This window comes from Miscanthus floridulus, chromosome 7, assembly GCF_019320115.1.
Source record: "Miscanthus floridulus cultivar M001 chromosome 7, ASM1932011v1, whole genome shotgun sequence".
Lineage (NCBI taxonomy): Eukaryota > Viridiplantae > Streptophyta > Magnoliopsida > Poales > Poaceae > Miscanthus > Miscanthus floridulus.
The window spans coordinates 40,257,603-40,266,775 of NC_089586.1; the positions used below are offsets into that span (position 1 = coordinate 40,257,603).

The following is a 9,173-nucleotide window of genomic DNA, read 5'->3' on the forward strand; positions in this document are numbered from 1 at the left end:
TGTCCTTCTCTCCTTCCTTAGTACTCAAACATTGGTAAAGGTCTTCATAGACCCGCCCTTTTGCCTCACTCACCGCTCGTTTTGCAGTCTTCTTTGCCACCTTGTACTTCTCTATGTTGTCTGCACACCTGTCATGATACAAGCGCTTATAGCACTCCTTTTCCTTAATAGCCTTTTGCACATCTTCATTCCACCACCAAGTGTCTTTCGAGTCGCATCCGCTCCCTTTGGTCACTCTAAGCACCTCTGAAGCAGCCTTCCGAACGCATGTTGCCATCTTCTCCCACATGCTATTTGCATCGCCTTCATCCTTCCAAGGGCCCTCTTCAATGACCTTTTCCTTAAAGACCTTTGACGCCTTCCGTTCTAATTTCCACCACTTCGTTCTAGCAACCCTAGCTTGTTTGTTCCCACGAGCTTGCACCAGAAAGCGGAAGTCAACCACCAGCAACTTGTGTTGAGCGGCTACACATTCTCCAGGTGTCACCTTACAGTCCACACATGTTCGTTTATCCCCGCCTACAACATTTGGGGCTGCTCCATCAAAGATGCATTTGTTGCGGTGTGTCCATAAGGTCCAAGCTACAAGGATTATGAGAGAGTTGGTTCCCTTCCTTAACATATCACTAGCAGCATTGCTCACTTTCTCCCACCAAAAATGGTAGGATGTTTCTGTTGGTTGTGGGGAAAAGGCTTGGAGTCCAATCCGAGAAAAGAAACGGAACCAAAACTCTCTTGCAAAGACACACTGGACTAAGAGGTGATCAATAGTTTCTGCAGCCTGGTCACACAAAAGACAGCGCTCAGGATGAGGGAGCCCACGACGTGCAAGGCGATCCGCAGTCAAACATCGGTTGTGAGCTACCAACCAAACAAAGAAGCGGCATTTGGGTGGTGCCCAAGTCTTCCAAATTCTCTCACAAGGCTCAAAAGATGTAGTCCCCACAAAAAATCCCTTGTATGCAGTCTTGGCCGAATATTGCCCATCTGATGAAAACCACCAAATGTCTATCTTCCACATCCGGTTGCAAAAAGAAATCAGATAGGACATTCCATAGGTGGAGATAATCAATAATTACACCTACCGTGATTGCCCCTTTTATGTCAGAAATCCAAGACTGGTTGGTGAGGGCATTCTGGACAGTTTGTTGTTTGATCCTCCTTTTAGGAATGATGGTGAAAAGACGGGGCGCAAGATGTGCGATACATTGGCCATGGAGCCAACGGTCTGTCCAGAAAAGGGTTTTTGTTCCATCTCCTACTTCGGAATAAACAGCCACTTTGAAGAAGGCTCTGGGACATACATTGGCCATGCTAGGTAATTTCTGATGCTTATTTGATAACATAGCTGTTGTGCTCTAGGCATGTTCTGTGTACCTGATATGGTGGCTTCTTTTGGTGCCATCATGCCAACATATTTCATATCAGGCTTTAAAGGTGCTATTATTGCCTTGTTGATTCCTGCGTCTTATAGTATTTTTGTTTGCGCCTTGCTCATATACTAAAACAGAACGGATGAAAGAAAACATCCATATCATATCTACTAGAACAATCATTTGCAGACGATTCCTTATGTTTATGTGGAATTAGATTTCCTCTTCTGGTTGACCACTATAACCAACGCAATGGTGCCAAACAAAGAGTGTTGAACATTTGGGAGTTTGACAGTTTGTCTATGTAATAAATTCCCAGGAATATATTCAAAACTTCTTAACTTCCGTAACAAAATTAGGAATGTCTATGCAACATGGTCTACAAAACATAACAAAATTGGGAATGTTATATGCATCATGTTCTGCAAAACATAACAAAATTAGGAATGTTCTGCAAAACAGACGCCAGAATTACAACACAAATGTGTGGCCATTGGTGGTGATGTGCTGTACATAACCTTCCTTGACACCGTCAGTAACTTACCTCATCTCTCTTGAATCTACCTATTGCCACATTCCCTTTTTCTATCACATATTTGTGACGGGTTCATTCTTTGTTCTTAGTGCCAATATATTTAGGGTATGGTTAGTTTCATCTCATTGTGTGAATCATTTTGTATTTGACTACAAGATTTTGGAGGGCATGTTTAAGGGTTTGGCAAAATATATGGTGCAAACAACATACTAGGTAGAAACATGGAAACCAATTCAAAAAAATGTATTTTGGTTGTTAAAAAAAACTGAAATTTAACACTTCTATAGTGCATACAAATATGTACTCACATGCAAAAGTTGGGATGCAAACTTGCTTTTGAAAAATTCTACGAAAATGACAAATTTCAGGTGCATGTACACTAAAAGATAAAATCTCTGAGATTTTGAGATTTTGTCTTTAGTGCACATCCATCTAAAATTTGTCACTTTTGTATGAATTTTTCTAGTTTGAGTTTGCATCCCAACTTTTGCACATGAGTACATATTTGTATGAACTATGGATATACCAAATTTCCAAATAATTTTGAATGACCAAAATATGCCTTTTGAATTGGTTTCCATGATTTCACCTAATATATGGTTTCCACCATATATTTTACCGGTTTAAGGAACATATCGCAAATGGTCAAACATTTGGTTATAATGCATTAGGTCCTATGTCACAGTGCTTATAGCTCCTTGATGCTTTACCCGATATTTGTTATGCTTATTACTTTTTAATGCTAGTTAGATATCACATTCACAAGCTTTTTCACCATTGATTTCCAGGAAATCCTTCTACTTCTTTCAAGGTTTTAACTCTAATTAGATATCACATGCCTGCTGTTGCTGCTGTTGCATGCTACAACTAGGTGCCACTATCTTTTCGGTGGCCAGCAAACACCAAATTTTGTCATCTCCTTCTTTCTGTCACATGTATGCCATTTCTCTCTAGCCAAGCTGTCCTATTCATGTTCCATATTTTGTGCAATCCTATCTCCTCTACCCAAACCCTTGTTTTAGAATGGAAGGGGCAATACTATTAAGTTTTGCCTATCTACCTCTCGCTCCTTCCTCTATCCTAGAATCATACAACACATGATAGATTAAATACCGGAGAGAAGTGAACCAGATAAATATGATTGTACTTCTCAAAAATCAAAAGGTTGGACCTTTTGAGTACACATCACCAATTCTCTTTTTATAAAAAAAGAAAGTAGGTCCCACCGGGATTTGAACCCAGGTTGCCAGATTCAAAGTCTGGAGTGATAACCACTACACCATGGAACCATTTTATGTGTGTTCTCCCTGGATAATATATTTATCGTAGCACATCTCCATTGCACTATTATTTTTTTTCTGTGCTTTTGCTAACCATTCCAAAAAAATTGTGTCAGTAGTGAGCTAGTTTCTGTATTTTAACTGATGCACCTTGCTGCTTTATTGAGTGGTGTGTATGAAATGAATTCGATGGAAGGGAAATTTCCCACCAATTTAATTTTATGTATTTTAAATAATTCGTTGCCATGTCTCCATTCAGTGTTTTGTTGTGAATTTGTTGGGCCTTCGTTAATGCGTTTATGTTCACCATTTTTTAGCAGGGAAATCAAAACATAGTTATGCCAGTGCTACTAGGTTTCACTATGCCTGATTCTGATCCTGCTTTTGAGTCTATCAAGATTATAGGGGTGTTAATGACGCATACATTGTCAATTGGAAGTACCATGTCAACAGACTGATTAAGAAATACAGTATCTTTGCTTTGGTGGGCCGTATTTGCAAAATATCTCCTATATTAAGAAATACGTGGTGTGTCAAGCTTCTTTTACAAATCTGTAGCAAATAGAAAACTAGTTGCATTGGTCATGTGGAAATATCTCGTCTGTCTCATGTATGTTGCTTATCTTTTGTCTCTTGAGTCTTGAGAATCACTAGCCAACTTGCTTATCTCTTGTCTCCCTCTTGTATGTCGTTTCTCTCCAGCTGAGCTGTCCTATCCTTATTCCATATTGTCCGCAACTCTTATCACCTCCATCTTAATCCTTTCTGTAGGATGGTAGGCCAAAAATATTTACCAATCTACCTTGTGCTGATCCCTACTACGTTCTCTATCCCAAGCTCATTAAGCATGCAATAGATTAAGTACTGGAACAGATGATGACAGACTTTCTGAATCACATGAAAGTGAACCAGGATATGCTAACTGGATTTTCCAAAAGATTGGATCTTTGAGTGGAATATCACAAATTCTCTTTCCCTGTTAAAAAAGTAGGTCCCACCGGGATTCGAACCCAGGTTGCCAGATTCAAAGTCTGGAGTGATAACCACTACACCATGGAACCATTTATGTGTGTTCTCCCTGGATAATATATTTATCATAGCATGTCTCCATAGCATTATTTTTGTGTGTGTGTGCGCTTTTGCTAACCATTCCAAAAAAAAAATCATGTTGCGCGTGAGCTACTTTCTATATTTTAACTGATGCGCCTTGCTGCTTTATTGAGTAGTGTTTCCGAAATGAATTCGACGGAAGGGCAATTTCACACCAATTTAATATTATGTCTTTTAAATGACTCCTTGCCATATCTGCATTCGGCCTGTTCTGTTTTGTTGTGAATGCGTTGAGCACTTGAGCTTGCATTCTTTTCACTGTTTTATAGTTGGGAGATCAAAACATAGTTATGCCAGTGCTACTGGGTTTCTCTGTCTCTGATTCTGTTCCTGCTTTTGAGTCTTTCAAGATTACTAGAACATCAGGCGCCGCGCCCTACAATGATTCGAGGAAAAAACAATCTACGACCAACAGATACCACCAAGATACTAAGCATAATTTTCACCACTATTATCATAGCATCATTAAAATAGATCAGAGTGGAGTATTAAATACTTAGCACAAATCATGAAGCATTTGCATATAACACAAGTTGTATGGCCATTGCAACCGCTATGGTTCTGTTCAGCCGTAGATTACATGATCCTTCATTACATGTATGGCTATGATCCTTCATTACATGTATGGCTACCACAGCCATTATGGTTCTATCTGGACATACATTACATGCCCATCTGTCACAAATGAGCTTGAATTGTTGTAGAAACTTCTTTCTACATCTATTAGTTGCTGCTAGTTAGTATTTATTTAGTGTCTGCTTGAACACAGAATCATAAGACGAAATGAAACAGTCAGCCTCAAATTATATAAGATCAAGTATCTCCCATCATCATATTCAGTCAAAGCATTAGGGTAGGCTTCATTGTAATCCTCAATCTACATTAGTGAGAAAACGACCAGATCAACAGAAGACAAGAGATCAGCATAAAAAAAAGGGGGACGGTGTGCCCAAGATGAGCAATTAAATGACTCAGGCAGAACAATGACAGAAATAATAGGCAAGCTAGAATGAATGATGTGAAGTACAGGGCCTTGCAAGATTTCATCTACAGGGAAAACGAAAGTAGCTTTCAAAGGATAACTGCATTGCCATTTGGAATCAGTACACCTTATCTGAGAAGAGAGAAACATGCAAGTGTAGGGTCAGGGGCAGCTAGCATCGGATCGGCACAAGTCCACTGCCTCTGTGCATAAGTATAAGCATCAAGCATATATAAGCATTCAGTGAGTGCCTAAAAACATCTCAATACAAATGAATGTGGTGGACGGATGAAAAATAACAACAATGTCAAATTTACTAACACAAAATTGCCTGATTAATATTATGATAAAATTGCCAGGCTGTACTGCAGAGCAACCCCTCTAGCCGCATCATGAGCTTTAGGCTTCTCATTTCTCTTGTTTTGGAAACTCCCAAGGCGACAGGAAGAATTGAGTATGAGTATGGCCTCTTGGTGTGACGCCTCCTTTTGACAACTTTAGCATTATTGTCCTATAGTTAGTTAGTTACACATTTGAGTACAACATCTCAAGAAATAAAACAGCATGGTAGAAACAAATCAGCAATGGATATGATAGGAGTTTAAGTCACTGATAGCACCTAACTAAGTTTTGATGCACGAACTTAAGATAAAATTCAACCGAACAGAACTTTTATCCAAGTTGTGCAACTAAAGTGGACCAAACGTTATAAACAATTAGAGGTATCTAAAATTAACTATATTAGTATGTAAACATGCCCTTTGGCAGCAAACTTGTTGACATCCATGCATCAATGCCCTTTCCTTATAGGTAGTTTTCGTAACATACTTCTATTCCCTATAATATCCAAGGCTTTTGCTGGTACATAAGCACCTTGGGAATATGAAAACCATGTTACCTTTATTGCAGATTGCAGATGGGAAATAAATTCTATCATAACTTGATGCCAACACCACAGGCCTTCAGAATGCTTTTTAATGGTGCCAGCCTATAATTCACAGCACAGTAAGGTCTTTCTAGGCTTATGGGAAACTAATACAAACCCAGCCAAGCATTATGGACAGTAAGGAGCCCTCACTCCATGGAATCTTTTTTTAATCCATCCATCATATGGTCAAGATCAATGCAAACAAAAAAATGACCAGAACATAGCATGGTTCCAGAGGCAGTAAACCAGAGATTCCCAGAGGACAGGGCACCCGCCTCTGGAAATAGTCAAACAGATTAGAAAAAAAAAGCAGGAGGACATCATCAGTGTTGTTGCTGCCTCCTATCCTGCATGACGTCTGTAATGTGCGCCATGATTCCACCACTGCCGCAGGAGGAGCAACAAGTCAGGAAAATGGAGTAGCAATGCCAAACAGAGCAAAGCACTCCAAACCCAATGAATAAAAAATAATCCAACGAACAAAGCAAAGTGCTCCAAATCCCATCACGCACCACAAGATGAACTGTGGAAATGCATGTGACACCATAAACAAACATATATGTATATAACTGAATGACTCCATATACGCCAAGATGGCCTGCAAATGTATTATTTACGCTTAACAGATTAATTCCTGCCTATATATACCAAAACCATCGACAGATTGCTACGTTCAGCTCGTAACTTGGGAGTGCCATGGCTTAATTGGCACCATCAATTTGTGTATTTTAATGCAATGCTTACAGCTAATGAAGGAATCCAAAGAATTGCGTAAGCTATGTTGTAAAAGTCTGAGGTACCTACAAGATTGCAGAGAACTACAGTAGTTGAGCGAGCCTCGAGATTATGCGTAAATATTGCAAGGAACTAAAGCAAGCCAAACTCACAATCTCACTTTCCCGTGCACCACCTCAATGGTCTCGAGATCCATGTGCAGGCTTTTTATGTGAGTCAAAGAAAGTGCAAAATTAAATTGTGATGAGGAAAGAATTTGTGCTTGCTGATAGCTCACACTGAAAGCGGAAGTAGCAGCACAGGTGCGACCGTGCGAGCAGTCCAACCACAAGCTGCAGATTTAATACCTGAGTAGGAGACCGCATATTAATCTGGAGAGAACCCTCCATTAACCATCTCCGCCACTGCTGTGTGCAAGTGGTGGAGGCCAGCCGGATCCGCAGCCATCGAGGCTGGATCCCGTCGGATCCACTCGCAGGGTGCGCTCCTGGGGCCTCCGGACATGGGAACCCTCTTCCGTAGGTGAGGCCCGTGGACACCTTGATGCCAGTGACGAACCTAGGTAAAAGAGAGAGGGGTCAGGAGGATAAGATGAAGGGAGAGGGAAGAGGTAGAGGAAATGGGGAAGGAGAGTTGGAGGAGGAGCACCTAGGTTCACCATAGGGAGGGTGGAAGCGATAGCCGTGGTGGCAGCGCCATGGACGAGGTCGCGCCATGCCGACGCGTGGAGTTCGCTGAGCTCCCCCTGCTTATATCGCGCAGCTTCCCACGCCCCGCGTGGATGCTATGCCCGCCGGACTCCGCCATGCTCGTGCGGCTCCCCTCTAGCGACGACGGTAAGCGGGGAGGCGCGCGTGCTGAGCACCGTGTTGCGGCGGCGGCACAAAGGATAAAGAGAGGGGACAAACTGAGGAAGGGACGGGATGCGGGTGCGCGAGAGTTGGGCTGCAGGGGGCTCGTCGCAAAATCAGAGGGAAAGTTGGAGCACGGGTTGATTATCACAAAATAAGAGGGCTTTTTTGCAAAAAGGTGCAGAGACGCGCGTCAACCTGCGGATGAGCCACCAATGCCTGGAATGCTGTGGTGCTCCCACAACCGAGTGGGTTTTAAGAACTGCCAAGACTATGGGGCTGTTAATGCTGTGTGACTTTGTCAAATGGATGTACCATGTCAACAGACTGATTAAGAAATACAATATCCTTGCTTTAGTGAGCCATATTTGTAAAATACACCCTAACAGAAAACTAGTTGCATTGGTCATGCATAAATATCACGTTTCTCATGTATGTTGCTTATCTCTCATCTCCTACGAATTACTAGCCATCTTGCTTATCTGTGGTCTCTTTCATGTATGTTGTTTCTCTCCAGCCGAGCTGTCCTATTCTCGTTCCATATTGTGCGCAACTCCTATCACCTCCATCTCAGTTCTGCCTGTATGATGGAAGGCTACAGCCCACAAATCATTACCATTCTACCTCGCACTGATCCCTACTACTTTATTTATTCCAAGCTGATTAAACATGCAATAAATTAAGTATTGGAACATATGATGAAAAACTTTCTGAATGGCATTAAAGTGAACCAGGATAGGCTAATTGGATTTTCCAAAAGATTGGATCTTCGGAGTGGCATATCACAAATTCTCTTTCTATGTTAAAAAAAGTAGGTCCCACCGGGATTCGAACCCAGGTTGCCAGATTCAAAGTCTGGAGTGATAACCGCTACACCATGGAACCATTTTATGTATGTTCTCCCAAGATAATATTTTTATCATCATAGAACCTTTGTTTTACTTTTCCTAGCTGTTCCCAATAAAAGCATGTATAAGGAATAAACTAATTTCTATATTTTAACTAACTGATGCACCTTGCTTCTTTATAGAACGGTGTTTATGAAATGGATTGGATGGAAGGGGCATTTTCCCTCCAGTTTGATGTTTTATCATTTAAATCATCCTTTGTGATGTCTGCATTGTACCTGTTAAGTTTTGGTGTGAACATATTGCAATTGTGTCCATTTTCAACAATTTTAGTTGTAATATAGAGAAGTGATCAAAATATAATTATGCCACTGCTTGTTCCCACTATTGAGCCTTTCACGGTTATTATAGGGCTGTTAATGATGCATGACTTTGTCAATTAGATGTTCCATTCCGACGAACTAATTAAGAAATACAATCTTGGCTTGAGTGAGACATATTTGCCAAGTACTCTATCAGAAATGTATGGAG

General features: G+C 41.0%; 3 non-coding genes across 3 annotated transcripts; all 3 read right to left on the minus strand.

Annotated features, from left to right (window-relative positions):
* Positions 1-3,125: 3,125 nt before the first annotated feature.
* Positions 3,126-3,197, minus strand: TRNAQ-UUG (transfer RNA glutamine (anticodon UUG)). The gene has a single exon. It is a non-coding gene; the product is annotated as a tRNA-Gln (tRNA).
* Positions 3,198-4,177: 980 nt separating this feature from the next.
* TRNAQ-UUG (transfer RNA glutamine (anticodon UUG)) lies at positions 4,178-4,249 on the minus strand. The gene has a single exon. It is a non-coding gene; the product is annotated as a tRNA-Gln (tRNA).
* A 4,358-nt stretch (positions 4,250-8,607) lies between these two features.
* On the minus strand, positions 8,608-8,679 carry TRNAQ-UUG (transfer RNA glutamine (anticodon UUG)). Its single transcript has one exon. It is a non-coding gene; the product is annotated as a tRNA-Gln (tRNA).
* Positions 8,680-9,173: the final 494 nt, after the last annotated feature.